The sequence below is a fragment of the Aedes albopictus genome, chromosome 2, assembly GCF_035046485.1.
Source record: "Aedes albopictus strain Foshan chromosome 2, AalbF5, whole genome shotgun sequence".
Classification (NCBI taxonomy): Eukaryota; Metazoa; Arthropoda; class Insecta; order Diptera; family Culicidae; genus Aedes; species Aedes albopictus.
The window spans coordinates 52,106,786-52,117,875 of NC_085137.1; positions in this window are offsets into that span (position 1 = coordinate 52,106,786).

The following is an 11,090-nucleotide window of genomic DNA, read 5'->3' on the forward strand; positions in this document are numbered from 1 at the left end:
CAACCAGGAATTGATTCAGAAATTTATCTAGGAATTCCTCCAGGGATTTCTCCAGGGATTATTTCAGAGATTCCTCAAGGAATTATTTCAGGGATTCCTCTACGAATTCCTCCATGAATTCAACCAGAGATTCCTCCAGTAATTCATTGAATAATACCTCTAGGAATTTCATCCTTCTCAAGGGATTCCTCCCAAAATTCTTCGGGGGTTTCCTCCAGGATTTCCCCCAGGAATTCCTCCAGGAATTACTTCTAAAATTCATCCAGGGATTCCTTCAGCCTCCAGGAATTCGTCCAACAATTTGGGATTCATCCAGATATTCTTCCAGAAATTCTTCCAAGAATTCTTCGGAGGATTCCTCCTGGTATTGCTCCTGGGGTTCCTCCACGAATTGTTTGAGTGATTCCGCCAGGAATTTGTCCAAAATTCCTCCAGGCATTCATCCAGAATTTCCCTCAGAGATTCCTCCAGGAACTGATTCAGGGATTTTTCAAGAATATCCTCCAGAGGTTCCGCCAGAAATGCCCTTATGATTTTTTCTAGCAATTTTCAAGAGATTTCTTCAGAAATTTCTCCAGGTATTCCTCCAAAAATACCTCTAGAGATTTACCCAGGGTTTTCTCTAAGGGGTTCTCCAGGAATGGTGTCAGGAAATCCTCTCAGATTTCCTCCAAAGTTTCCCAAGAATGCTTCCAGGTGTTCTTCCAGGAATTTCTCCAGGAATTCCTAGAAAAATCCCTCCAGGAATAATGGCAGGGATTGCTGTAGGAATTTATCCTTGAACTTCTCTTGGGATTTCTCCTGGTATATTAGATAATTCCTCCTAGCATTTATCCAGGAATTCCACCAGGGTTTTCTCCAGACATTCCTCCAAGAATTACTCTAGGCATTCCTACAGAAATTCCTCTTGGAATTCTTCCAGTACTTCTCAAAAAATGTCTTGACCGATTCCTGGCGAAACTTTCTCTAATGACTGCCATTTGAGTTTTCATTTCTTCTCAACTGCGTACTGGGATAAAAGAGAAACGGTTTCTTGGGTGATTCATGCAAGGAATTTTACATGCATCAAGATAGGCCGAGAAATTCCTTCTGAGTTGCAAACAGCTCAAAAGGGTTCCTCCAAGGCTTCCTCATGGAATTCTTCCAGAAATTCCAGCAGCAATTTCTCCAGGTATTTCTCTAAAAATCCTCCAGGGAGAACATCTGAAACTCTTCCAGGAATTTCCACAGGAATTCCTCCAGGTATTTTTCCATCGATTCTTCGAGGAATTTCTCCTTCAGGAAATCCCGTAAGGATTTGCCTAGAACTTACCCAGGGACTCCTTAAGGACTCCTCAAGGAATACCTCCAGCCATTCCTTCAGGATTTCCTCTAGACATTTCTCCAGGGAAAGCTCTATGCATTCCTCCAGACATTCCTGCAGGAATTCTATCAGTTATTCCTCTAGGAATTCCTCCTGAAAGTCCTCCCGGGATTGCTTCTAGAATTCCTCCAGGAATCATTCCAGTAAATATTCTAAACACTCCTCCAAGAGCTGCTTCTGGGATGGCTCTAAGAACTCCTCCAGGAATTCATCCAATTATTCTTCCAAGATTTCATTTCATAAGTTCCTCTCGGAATTCCTTCAGGAATTTCTCAAGGAGTTTCTTCAGCAAATTTTCCGGGGATTCCTCTTAGAATTCTTACAGGAGTTCCTTCAGAAATTCATCCAAAGATTACTAAAAAAATTCCTCTAGGTATTTCTCCAAGAATTCAACCATGGATTTCTCCAGGAATTATTTCAGGGATATCATCAGAAATTTGGCAAGATGTTCCGTCAGGCATCCTTTCAGAAATTCTTCCAGAAACTGTTTCAAGGATTTCTCCAGGATGCTCCAGTGGTTTCCCAAAGGTTTCTCCATCTTCCTAATGGCGGCTCAGTTGACAAATTATCTATTTTAGTTCCCTTATACGTCAACGACAAAGGTACGTAATGGAGAAGACTGGAGTCACTAAATACTAGAGGAAATCCCTCCGGTATTTCCAACAGCCATTCTTTCGTTACTTCCATTGAGAATTTGCCGATTATGTTTGATATTTTCTTTGGCTTTTTTTGAAGATTTTTTTGAAAATTACTAAAGTTTTTTTTTGAGAATTCTTAAAAAACCTTCTTTATTATTCGGTGCGGTTACTTCTTTAAATATTTCTCAAGCAATTGTTATTTTTCAGCGATTCCTTGGGAATTGACTCTGCGAATCTTTTTTTCAAATCTTAAAAAAAAACCAATACTCCTCTAAAAACTTTTTTGAAATTTCTTTTGAGTTCCTTCTGTTATTTTATTTTGAAATTTCTTCTAGCAGTCTCCCTGGGATTTCAACTGGTACTTTTTCCGATATTCGTCCTAAATTGTTACTATGATTATTTTTCGGCATTTATCGAAATATTTCCGTTTGAATCCGTGTTTCCTTTCGTCGTGTCGCCTGAACCCAATCTTCCTAACACAACGTGGGGCGCTCAGTGTCTTTATATTTCTACAATTCCTCCAAACATTTTGTGTAGGAATTCTCCAGAAAGTTCTTCTCTTTTTTTTTCATTCATTTATTCTCATTTATTCAGTAACATAAGACAAACGTCTTTTAAATCGTTACAATTGTTTAATTTAGATAGAAAAAGTGCCACTGTTTTGAATTCATTTTAATAAACTAACATTTATACAACTACAATACATGTTTTAATTAAAGTGTTCGATACATTTCCTCTTAACAACTGCCCCGATGATGTAAGAGTTAATTCAGAAAGTTTGCAGAAATTAATTTCTCAAGGAGATCATTTTGTGCTTCCTACTGAGTTTTCTGCTAGACTTGCTGGAATTCATGAGTTTTGTTTTGGCATTGGATCATTCGTTTCTAGAAGTTTTTAGAAATTTTTAGAAATTTTCAGAACAGTGACAAGCAGGGCGCGGAGGCTGAAGCATGCCGCATTTCGTCTTTACCGCGTTTTTGCATTTTTCTTTGTGTTTTTAGTTCGTACTTGGGTGGAACGCTGATGGAAGAGTGAACGGTCGTCGGTCGTCAGTGACAAGCAGGGCGCGGAGGCTGAAACTTGCCGCATTTCGTCGTTCCTGCGTTTTCGTATTTTTCTTTGTGTTTTTTGTTCGCACTTTGTGTAAACGATCGACGATGGCTCGGTAGCAAGAGACCACATTGCCCGCATCGTGGTGCTCGTGTCCGTCGTTATTCCGAGTTCGAAAATGCTGAGACCAAAGCCAAACATAGAAAACCAGCTGGTCAGGATTACCCGGTGAGTTCGTTCCTTATTATTACTTTTTATATTTGAACATGACGTATATGGGGTTTTCGGAGGGGTAGCCTAAGGAAGTTAAATGAACTGGTTTCCGGGCAAATGTTCGTGGGGTGGCCAGACTTTGTCACGAGATAACAATTATCATGTTGTTTTCCGAAGGTCTCCAGTGAATTTAGCTTACCCTGCTACAACAAACCATCAGGTAGATCATTCCGTTTCGGTATGACTCTGCAGCCATAGGTAATCCTTGCGCTGATGGTGGGTACACAATCATCATCATCATCATCATCATTTTTAGAAATTTTCAGAAATTTTTAGAAATTTTTAGAAATTTTTAGAACTTTCTAGAAATTTTTAGAAATTTTTAGAAATTTTTAGAAATTTTAAGAAATTTTTAGAAATTTTTAGAATTTTTTAGAAATTTTAGGAAATTTTTAGAAATTTTAAGAAATTTTAAGAAGCTATTACGTGGAGCGGACCTGGTTGGATGGTTAGAACACGCGACTATCACGCCGAGGAAATGGGATCGAATCCCACTCCCGACAAACTCACAAAATGTGGGTTCTTCCTTCGGAAGGGGCGTGTCTCCCGAGATGAACTACCCCAGGGCCAAAACTTATAACTTATAACTCGTTAATACAGATAAAAAAATAATAAAAAAAAGAAACTTTTAGAAATTTTAAGAAATTTCTTAAGGACAAGGTATTTGGAGTACATAGCTCAAAATTTCGAGAGCATCGTATTTTAGAACCGTTGAACGGATTTGGATTAAAATGCATTACGCTAATTGTTCAGTGGTTGTCAGCACGCTCAACGGTTCTAAAAAACGGTGCTCTAGAAATTTTGAGCAATATACTCCAAATACATACCTTGTCCTTAAGGATGAACTCTTTCAAAAAAAAGTCATAGATGCATTTCAATTTTTTTGCAACGATTGCTTTGAAAATAACTCTACAAAATCTATCAGAAATTTGAATGAGAATTTCCATCTGAAATTTCAAAAACAAATTTTGAGAAAGTCTTGCATGAAATGCTTTGGTTTTTTTTTAATCCTCAAGGGGTTCTTTAAGAAGTTCGTCCATGAATTTCTTCAGAAATCCTTTCAGAGATTCCTTCACAAATTCTTTTAAGAGTTTTTAAGAAAATTTTCCTAAAATTCCTTAAGAAATTTCTTCAAGAAATATTTAAAAAAATAAATTCACAATAATTTATTTGGAAACTTTCTCCAGGAGTTTCTCTTAAAATTTTCTAAGGATTTATATTTAAAAAATTAATAGATTGCTTCCAAAATCCATCTTGCGAATTATTTGGAAATTCTTTTACATCCATGAATTGTGGAATCCTTCCGATAAAAAAGATTTATTTGGAATTTTTTCGGGGGATCCTTTCTGAAAATCTCTCATGTTGCTTCAGAAACTCCTATAAGAAAATTTTCAGAAATCCCCTCCGATTTTTCTTCAGAAATTCCATTTTTTTTCTACACTTAGTCCAACATGGAGTCCTTTAGAAAATAATCCAGGATTTTCAGAGATTCTCCATTTGGAAAATCATTTTTTTTTCTTTGAAACATTCACGGAGACTTGTTTTGAAGATTGATTTAAAATACATTTATCATTCCTTTGAGGCATTCCTCTACGAAATCTTCCTAGGTTGGAAATTTCTCCTAAGCTTTCATCAGAAATTCTTTCAGAGTTTATTTAAAAAAATCCTCAGGGAGTCCTTAAGAAGTTCCTTTACAGTTTCTCCCAGAAATACCTTCTAAAACTTTCAGGGAAAATCTTGTTTTGGTTACTTCAGAAATTTCTGCAGGAATTTCTTTAGAAAATAATCCACGGGTGCTTTCAAAAAAAATCCAGGATTTCCTGAAATAAACTTTGCGTTGATTCGTTAAAAAAATCCTCCTGATATTTCCTCATATTTTTTGCAAGCATTTTTTCAGAAAACATTCCTTAAAATTCACAATACATTCTTTCAGATATCCCTCAGATTCTTTTCAAAAATTTCTCCAAAAAATCTCCATCAATTTTTCTAGAAATTTCTTCAAAGTTTTCTTCAGAAGTTTTTTGATAGATCCCTTAAGAAAATCCCTCTGGAATTCTTCCAAATAGATTCATTGAAAAATGCGTCAGGAACAACGGTAAGATTCCTCCAGAAAATTTTCCGTTGATTTCTTTAATAAAAAAACTGGAACGTGTTTTTTTTTTAATTTCATGGATTACCTTACGCATTCATATAGGCATTTTTTTTTTACAAAAAGTTATCCAGCGTTTTTTCTTTGAATTACTCAAGGCAAAATAAAATAAAACGATTCGTTTGTAAAACTCTGCTGCTGTTCGCTAGGAAATTCCTTTAGCAATTTCTTCATACATTCATTGAAATATTACTTCAATTCCACCTTTTAAAATTTATTCAAGAAGGCCTTTAGAATTCTTTCAAATTCACCCAGAGATTTTCTCAGATTTTTTTTTTCATGGATGCCTTTGGAGATGTTTTCATGTTTTATATCAATCAGCCGATTACTTAAGAAATTCTTCCAGAATTTCTACAGGAATTTCATTGCAAATACTCAAAGAAATATCTCTTGGAATTGTTTCAAGGGTTCTCTCAGCCATTCTTACGTGATCAGCAGAAAGTTCTTCAAATATTAACGCAGAAAGCCAAAAGAATCCTTCAGGAATTGGCTTCTCTAAACATCCCTTTAAGGATGACTTTAGAAATTCACCCACAGATTCTTCCAGACATTCCTTCACGAAATAGTCTCCTGGTATTTTACTTGGGATTTCTCCAGGAGTTCTTTTTGAATTGTCTCAAGAGATTCTTTAAGATAATCTACTGGGGGTTTCCCATGGAGCTTCTACGGGTATTCGTTTTGGTATTTCTTTACTCATTTGATTTGTTCAGGAATTTTTCTTCAATTACTTTCGATTCTCCATGATTTTTTTGTTTTCAGAACTCTTTTTGGTGATATACATATCAACAGGGATTGCTACAGAAATTCTTCCAAATAACAGAAATAACTCAAAGAAATTGACATATAAAATATTCCAAAAATTCTTTTAGAAATTCTTGCAGTGATTCTTTCAGAAATTTTTGATTTTTGATCTAGTGCACATGCAGAATTATCATAGGCAGAGGAAGCTCTCAGTAAATAATCGTGGAAGTGCTCATATAACACTAAGCCGAGAAACAGGGTTTGTCCCAGTTACATAGGGACGTTACGCTAAGCAGAATAATAAAATCCTACACATTATGTTTGCTATTTGTACGTTAAATTTCAGAATTCTGATAAAAAAATAGATGTATGTACAATGGGTCTGGAAGTGTTTTCCTAAAACCGAACAAAAACCTGGAAAACTCGAAAGGGGGCCCGTAGTTTGTAAACCTCTGTCTTCAAACTTCTATTTTCAGCTGACTTTTCTGCATAACAGCAACAGTGTGTCGAGAGAGGAGAAAAACTCATGGTGTGCTCTCGACTCACTTTCACGGAATGTATCGCGCGCTTTTTCGTTTCTATCGTTTGGTTGACGTCCCGTCATCGTTGGTCTGCCAAAGAGCGCGCATGGAGTTTTATAGCAGATGCCGATTGCCAGATGGAGACGCACTATACCTCAAAGATCAGGTTGCATTGAATGAGTTGTGGTGGAAATGCTAACGAGAGTAAGTTATTGCTGTAAAAAGAAAGCATGGACAAGGTTCCAACAAAGTGTTTAAACACTTCAACTGCACTGTTGTTTTTGTTCCTTTTTTGGATTTTTTATCAAAAATGAGCACGTATGATAAGCTTGGGAGCATAGGATTACTAATATAAATACGCTCCTCTTTAGAGAGATTGTGTCGTATGACCAAAACACAACTGAAATATGTTTGAGCTCAATACATTGCGCAGACACAATTTTCACATCGATCCCATCGCTCTCAAAGCACCACATCCATATTCATCTAGTTCACCCATCCAATCATGCATCCAGCAGTAACCCATCATCAATTGAAATCATATTAATTTCAGCCCTCGAAGCAATTACACTTGCGACATGACCCCAGGCAACGGTTTGCCTCACTGCGATGTGACTGCATCCTGCATCCTGCTCTCGAGAATGGAGTGTCAGCGTAATTTCTTGCACTCACATCCAGTCGGAGCTCATCGACATCAGCCAGCATCGACCAATTATTAATTGAGTTGATCTTTGCGATGAGCGATATCGAATTGAACTGTGCAGTGTGCTTCGTTCGTTATGAAATTGTTCACAGTTGAGTAGATGATTGCAAACGATGCTAGCTAGAGGATGGGAGAGATGCCGAGAGCTATGATAGAGTCGCTTCGCTGCAATGCTTATAGATATTCACTGTCGCTAACGGTTTTGTTTGGATAGGGACGACGCACATAAGCTGACATTGGGATGGGTGGCAGTAAGGATTCGATGTGAATGAAACCTGAGAGAGTGGATGTGGAATGGTAACATCAGTCAATATGGTTTTCAATTCTCATATATATTGGATCTTTGCGGACGGTTCTGGAGTAGATGCTCTGATATGGAGAGGTGAGTTAACATCGAGGGTGAGGACAAAACAAGAGCTGTGTGGCATGCCGGTCTATGAGCCAAGTTTTCTACGATTCAATAGTTGGCTGTTTGATATTACGGTGTTTGTCTCCTGGCGTTGAATTGTGTAAGAAAAAAAGTTTGGTCCAGTCTGACTTCCAACATCCCAATATATTGCAAGGCGTTCACGATGTGTAAAGCTTTGTAAGTTTTCTTGGAAGTTTCTTCTATTACGATATGACAGTTGTCGAAACGTGACGAAACTATTCAAGCGAATAATCTGATTGAAACAAAGTTTCACATTCTATCCATCTACGGCGGCATCCAGTTAGATTCGAACCACACAGCTCACTATTCGATTCAGAGCAACTGATGGACGGAAGTCACATCCGGATCAATATGTACCACTACCACAAACTGGTTGTAATCCCGCGCACTAGGTGTGTGTCCGTTTGAGCGAGAATTTCCCACCCCGAAATCGGCCACTGCCACACACACGTTCAGTGCATAAAAATATGAAACGTTTATTCAACCCGGCTGTGTTTTGAATTCACTTTTCAAATTATTGGAACGTTGTTGGAAATGCACATCCTAACAAAATCAAAAAACTCCCTTACACAAAGAATGCTCCTGAATGCTTTTTATAAGCTTTTACGGTAACTCTAATCCCAATCTAATCCTAGTATAATTACTATTAGCACTTTGAATTGTCTCTTACTTTTTAAAAAGTAACATATTTTAAATGTGGTATTTCAAACCTCTTCCACATTCATTTTTCAACCCATTCGCTTGGATGGCAGCCGACGTGATGTGGTGGTTACCTACTAGCAGCGAGATTGATTCGCATCCGAATGAGGAAAATGGGATCGCAGTGCAGCCGCCGGAAGATAGTAGCAGCATTACGCTGCCTGGGTGAAATCATCGATGCGAACTGCCTTGCTGAACTGACATGGACTTTCCTGATTTGGTGTGTTTGATTGCGGGTTCCCGATGTGTGTAGGATAGTCTGGAAAGGGGTAAGCGCAGTGTTTCCTTTGGGTCAATTAACGTTTGGGGAATCAACGGAAGTTACCGATTAGTTTACAACTTTGCTTATGGCAGCCAGAGAGTCCTGCATACAGATTTTCTATATTTAAATATGGGGTGACGAAGGGTATAATCGGCAGGTTAGTTCTTTTCTTCATAGGGTTTTTTTTTTGGGGGCCAAATTGCCTGAAATTTGGGCAAATAACTCAGCTTGGTTGGGAAGAATTTGAGGCCAACTCTGAGTTCAACAGGTATGAAAAAAAGACGTTACGAAATTAACGAAACTACATATTAAAAATAAGTAAGTTCCCCTATTTAATTTCTATTTTGTTCTTGTTCAATAGTCATGAGCTTAAAACTAGAAGAACCCGTACGATGATTTACGTTGTTATTAGATGAGGGCGCTTAAAGTCGTGAGTAAGTGCACTAGTCGGCCATTGTGGCACCTATCTTATTCTTTTAAGCTTGTTCTAGAGGCAATGAGTCAGGACAGCTCAAATAAAATTTTCACTTAAATGGGCCCAATGTATTTTGAAGTAAGGGGCGTCATATCTGTAAATCTTAGGATATTTTTATTGTAGCGAATGCTCACGGAATATATTCTACGCTACTCCTAAAGCCTCAGAGTACAATTCTGATTACTTAGTTACATTCTCCCAAGAATTTCTTCAGGAATTTTTCAAAAAAATCCTCGAATAATTCGTCTGGGAGTTCCTCCAAGAATGTTGCCAGAAATCACTACAAGAATCCCTCCAGGAATTTCTCCAAGAACTTCTCCAGGAAATTCTTCAAGTATTTCTCCAGGAATTCCTCAAATAATTCCTCTAGGATTTTCTTTAAGAATCCTTCTTGGAATTTCTCCACGATTTTCTCCAGGAGTTCGTCAAAGAATTCCTCTATAAATTTATCTAGGAATCATTCGAAATTATTTCAGGCATTTCTCCAGAAATTCCTCCAAGAATTCGTGAAGAAAGTTTTCAAGGAATTCATATAGAAACTACTTCAGGAAATCCTTCAAGAACTTCTTCAGGAATTCCTCGATGAAATCTTTCAGAAATATCCCCAGGTATTTTTAAAGACATTTTGCAAGAATTCCTCCAGAAATTCCTCAATGAATACCTTCAGGGTCCCAGGAATTTTGCCAGAAATACCTGCAGGATTTTTTATCAAGAAATTCCCTCAAGAAGTCGCGGTAAAGGCAGGGTATGCTGCACAATACAGATTCCATTTGTGAGTCTCTGTCCAGCAACTCCTATCCCTACCTCCTCGTGGTACCGGCCGGAAGCTACGAACAACCTTGGGGAGGTCGGGTAACCAACCCCGGTGGGAACTTTGGTCTTAGGCTGACAGGGCAGGGGGGGAGGTGTTTTCTTCTGCAAACTTGAGCGTCTGTTGTCCAGGAGAAGCGGCTCACAACAGCGTCTGATTCCCTTGTTAGGGGAGATTGATCAACGTCCGAGTATCAGGGAAGGACTCTAAGATCAACTGTGAACTATGGTCCTTCGGAAAGTAGGGGCCCTACCAGCCAGCCGTAAAAACCCATTGTAACGGAAAATCAGCAACAGAATAATATGCACCGAGACCAACGGCAACGACCCCAGCGAACAAAAACGACTTCCGATTGGAAACTCGGTACGTGGAACTGCCGATCTCTTAACTTCATTGGGAGCATCCGCATACTCGCCGATCTACTGAAGGACCGCGGGTTTGGTATCGTAGCGCTGCAGGAGGTGTGTTGGACAGGATCCATGGTGCGAACGTTTAATCATACCATCTACCAGAGTTGTGACAACACAAGTGAGCTGGGAACAGCTTCCATCTAGATGGGTGATATGCAGAGGCGCGTGATCGGTTGGTGGTCGATTAACGAAAGAATGTGCAGGTTGAGGATCAAGGGCCGATTCTTCAACTTCAGCATAATAAACGTGCACAGCCCATACTCCGAAAGCACTGATGATGACAACGCTAGTACGATCGCTGCCCAAGCCACGACGTCAAGATCATCATAGGAGATTTAAACGCTCAGGTAGGCCAGGAGGAGGAATTCAGACCGACGATTGGTAAGTTCAGCGCCCACCAGCGGACGAACGAAAACGGCCTCCAAAAATATGGCCATACGTAGCACCTTTTTCCAACACAGCCTCCCTTATCGTTACACCTGGAGATCACCACAGCAGACGGAATCCCAAATCGACCGCGATCTGATTGACGGACAGCACTTCTCCGACATTATCGACGTCAGGA